This window comes from Condylura cristata, unplaced genomic scaffold (genome assembly GCF_000260355.1).
Source record: "Condylura cristata isolate star-nosed mole 26May11 unplaced genomic scaffold, ConCri1.0 scaffold00038, whole genome shotgun sequence".
NCBI classification, from domain to species: domain Eukaryota; kingdom Metazoa; phylum Chordata; class Mammalia; order Eulipotyphla; family Talpidae; genus Condylura; species Condylura cristata.
Window position 1 is genome coordinate 8,454,349 of NW_004567139.1, and position 4,565 is coordinate 8,458,913.

Here is a 4,565-nt window from a genome sequence, read left to right on the forward strand (position 1 = left end):
GGTCAGCCTGGTGTGCACCTTGGTGACACCAGCCCTGGGGGCGGGGCTGGCAGTCGGACTCGTCTGGCGGGTGCCTGGGAGCCGAAGGGGTGGCCGGTGCCCTCCTACAGGGAGGGGCGGCAGTGCCAGCCTCTGCAGGCTGTGGACTGGGGTCAGAACAGGCAAGGACTCGCGGCGGAGGGAGGAGTTGCCAACAGGTAGGAAGAGCCCATTGCTGTTGGGGTCCCTGCCCCTCCCCTGGCTCCCCCTCCCTCCTCTGCTGCTTCCGGGCCCCTCTTCCTGGGACTTGGTGTCTTCCTGGCCTGTCTCCCCCTCCCTGGAGTCTCCTCCGCTGCCCCTGCCCACCGCCTGCCTAGCTCTCCTGGGAGTGCCCACTTCCTCCAGGTGGGGTCCTCCGGTCCGGTGCGGGGTCGCCTGGCGCCTCGCTTCCAGCCCCGGAGCGGACGTGCCCGCGCCCTGCGCCGCCGGCCGAGCCCCCCTGTCCGGCGGAGTCCGCGCAGCCCCAGTCGGCGCCGGCCCTGCCGAGCTCCCCTCCCCGGGATGCTCCATCCTCTCCATCCCCTCCCGGCCGCTCCTCCTCCTCCTCCGGATGACCCTGCTCATTTTGGGGTGACCGTGCCGGAGTCCGGACCCGAACCTGCTCGCTCCCCGCCGGTGCTGACCGCCTCTCCCCGCAGGGCCGGCGCGATGCCTTGCCCTCGGCTGCCCTGGCTGCGCCGACCCCTCCCGACCCCGCGCCCGGCCGCGCCCGGCGCCCTGACCGCCTCTCCCCGCAGCTCGGCCGCTACTCCGCCCTGTTCCTCGGCGTGGCGTACGGAGCCAAGCGCTACAGTGAGTGCGCCGGGGGCCGGCCGCGGGGGTCGAGCAGCCCGCCCCGGGCCTCAACGGCCGCGGCCTGCCGAACAGCAACGGCTGCCGGAGACCCAGTCTCGGCTAAATCGGCGAAAGCCTACCTAAGGGTGAAGTCTGGGGCCGCTCCTCCGACCGCCGCGCCGCTTCGGCTGCCCAACGAAGAGCCGCAGTCGCCGAGGAAAAGACAGACGCTCCCCCAACGAACGACCAAACAGCTCTGCGCTCCGAACCCCCCCGATGCCCCTCTCTTTATACCCACGCTTCACGCTGCGTCCCTGCGTCATAGGACCCTCATTTGCATACACCAACGACTCTCTCTATTGGCGGGCGCCTTCGCCGACGCGCTGACATCCCCCGACACAAAGGCCGTGCTTCGGCCCCGTTCCCTGATTGGTGGACATCTAAGCCTCTGATTGGCTGTTAAAGTGGCCTGGTGATTGGACGAATGCAAAGAGGAACGGACGAATCAGGGTTTAGCACTAAGCGGCCCTTCTGATTGGATAAAATGGAGCTATGTTTGGATCCTTCCCTTGGTTCCAAAGCTCTACAATAGAAAGTCAATGCAAATGAATTGCATCGGTCCCTGTTAGGATCTAAGAGTCCGGATGGGTAGGCGCCTAATCTTATTTGTATCAAGCTAAAGCAATGCAGGAGAAGGAGAGGTTATTTTAAAGTTTTGTAAATATTTTTCAGTGTAAAATAAAATGTTTCCTGGTGATTATTTTTCATTGACATTTTGACTAAGTAAGTAGTGTAAAGGATAATTAGAACTCAGTAACTCATATTATGTTACAAAGTATTTTATATGCCACACATACACATTTTAACCAAAAGTCAGTTCATTTATTTGTTGGGGTGAGGGGAAAATAAAAGAAAGAAAATGTCAACAAAAGATTTTATAAGAACTGTATATTCTTAGGCTATCACAAAAACCCTTTGTGATTTCAGTATAGTTACACAAGAAGGAACCTACTAAGCAATACATTTTTAATTATGTAATTCAACAGCATGAAATAACCACATTCACAAAGGGAATTGTCCTAAAATTGTATTAGCATTGTCCTTCAAGAGTAAAGACAACTAAATTAGCTATGTGTTTATTGGTACATCCTGGTAGACATTACTACTGAAAAAACATGACAAATGCATGAAAATGATAATCCCTACTTTTGCCTAAGCAAATGTCTTGGATGGACTGCAATATTCAGTTTTTCAGCTGATTAAAGTATATACAAATACCAAAGTAAGGTTAAGGTCAAGACCAGCCAAACAGTTCAAAAAATTGAAATAGAGCCATGGATATTTTCCTCGATAGTTCTAATTCTGGGTTGACAATAGTAGTTAAAATAAAAAGTAGCAAAATCAGGTATGTAGACATTTTAACTCAGAGAATTACTGTACATAAATACAAATACCTAAAAAAGTTACTTGCCATACCAAAAGTTCCCTCTTGATATCAATAGAGGGGAAAAAAAATGCCCAATTTGAAGAAGCAGCTATCTTAAAATAGCTCAATCCCTACTTGAATTCCTCATTACTGCAGCCCTCTCAATATTAAAATGCAGAATGTTTTTGTTATCATACATTCAAATGTTAATGTTATAACTTTAATCAATGTTAATTTTTGCCTTTTGTCCAATATTTAGGATACAGGAGGAAATGAAGCTTTCTCATTCCATGAAGAGAGGAACCAGGCTGGATGCTCTTGTCCTTTCAGTCTGTGTAAAGCGAGAAATCAGGAGCTGGTAACAACCTGCTTAGCTGGCTCAGATGTTCTGGGATGTAACCAAACAAATACTTTCATCTTTTTATTGACTATTTAAAAGACCTAGAGAAGGAACAGGCATTGAGATGAATGATGTTTGTGTTCTGAGTTTTCTTCAAGAAAATCCACAACTATCTGCTTCTTGCCTTCAACAGGAGAGGCAGTTTTAGCTTTTTTTGTTTTTTAATTATTGGAAAACTAAAATTGTTCCAAGACAAAGTAGATAGGGATTTATATAATCTATTTAAGGCTGGTTAGTGGAAATAATTTGGCAGCCATATGTTTTCCTTATTTCCAAGTTGTTACAGGGGAGGGAAAGCAATGTAGGAAAAGAGTTTAAACAATCAAAACAATGTAGAATGTGAGGCAGCAGTGCCGGCCACTGTCCTAGTTCCTGTTCTGTCAGAACTCGCTGAGTAACTCTGTGCAAGTTACTTTACCTCTCTGAGTTTCAGTTTCCTCTTGTAAATGAAGCCCGTTGAATGATCTTGCTCACTTCTGCCAGTCCACACTGGTCCTGAAGCTCATGGTATCTACTTAAGATCTAGTGGTTATGAGCTATGGTTCTTTATTCAAAGCTTACTCGGCTATTTTGGGGATAACATATAAACCAATTACTTGGATTTACTAATAGAATTAAAGTAATATATAATTGCTTATACTCTTGAAATTTTTCATCTTCAAACGCCCCTAGTGGTTAAACAATTGATTTCGCCTGTTTAGGAAATAGCAATTTCTCAACTTTGTAGACTACTTGGCTTCTGATGTGAGGTTACTCAGAACTGAGGAAGTGTGTGTCATTCTCAAACACTCTTTTCCATCCACCCTATATTCCCTCACCCCTAGGGTTACTGGAACTCTTTAACGAGAAGATGACTAACTACAATAATGCTACCTAATAAAACGTAAATCAGTTTTAAAAACAACGGATTTAAATATCAATAGATCCAATATGGAAAACAAATCTAAGTGACAAGCGTTAATCTTGCTAAAGACCCTTGTATGGTGCTCACATGCCCCAGTGTGGGGGATCAGGCCGCAACATGAAGAACTTCGCTGACTGACAGGAAGTGGGGAGGACGAAGTACTTCTCTGAAAAGAAAGGGAACCGGACTGGATTGTAAACCGCACCTGCTACCACGTCCAGGCCCTCCTTCTGGGTACTGTGTGATGCTTCTCAACACCCCTGCAACTTGCCAGTGTACCCGAGGCTATTCTACACGGAGATTAAATTCTTCCTTGGCCCCTAATGTACTGGAAACAAGTTGGTCAGGCCAGGTGCAGAGAAGGGAGCCAAGGCGTGGACTTGAGGCTGCGGGTCGACGGGCAGAGGGCGCGAGTGGCGTCGCCGTCGTCATCACAGCCTCTCAGCTGACTTCCAGCAGGCGGACTCGCCTTCATGCCTCTCAGTTCCGTTCCGCTGCAGGAGTCCGGAGGAGGCTGGCGAAGTCCGGTGCCCGCAGCAAGAGGCCCAGCTCTAAGCGCGTAGGACACAGATTAAGCACAGCAGGGGCCGGCACCAGGGCCGGGCCCAGGATGCACTAAATACGGAGGCGGGATAACTCGGACACTGTCGAAAGGGAAATTACACTTGGAGCAGTTTCACAGATGGCGGTGGCGCCTCTCTAGCCCTGGGGCCCTTCCACTCCAGAGGCTCGGGTTTGGAGAAAAGGTTCCCCTACGAAGCTGGCGAAGCGACGTACGACCGAGGGATGCGACTGGACTGCAATCCCCACAAGCCGTCGCGAGCCGTCAGCATCCGGGACACTGTCTGCAAGGGTCTCTGGGTATTGTGGTCCCTTTCTTTGGCAGCAACCCTCTGCTGACGGTAAAATTCCAGCGGAAGCATGGACCACAACTCCCAGCAACCCTTGCTGCCGTGCGGGGGGTCTTCACGTTCTCGTGGCGCGGCGCAGGCGCACTGGGTCCTCGGCGCGGACCGCGCAGA

At 50.2% G+C, this 4,565-nt stretch overlaps 1 protein-coding gene across 1 annotated transcript in view; it reads right to left on the reverse strand.

The window, feature by feature from the left end:
* The window catches only part of H3F3B (H3 histone, family 3B (H3.3B)), a 2,327-nt gene extending 1,263 nt beyond the window's left edge, over positions 1–1,064 (reverse strand). The window contains exon 1 of the mRNA XM_004693503.2: positions 955–1,064. The gene's annotated coding sequence lies outside the window, so the exon portion shown is untranslated. The remainder of the gene's footprint in view (positions 1–954) is intronic.
* Between the last annotated feature and the right edge of the window lie 3,501 nt (positions 1,065–4,565).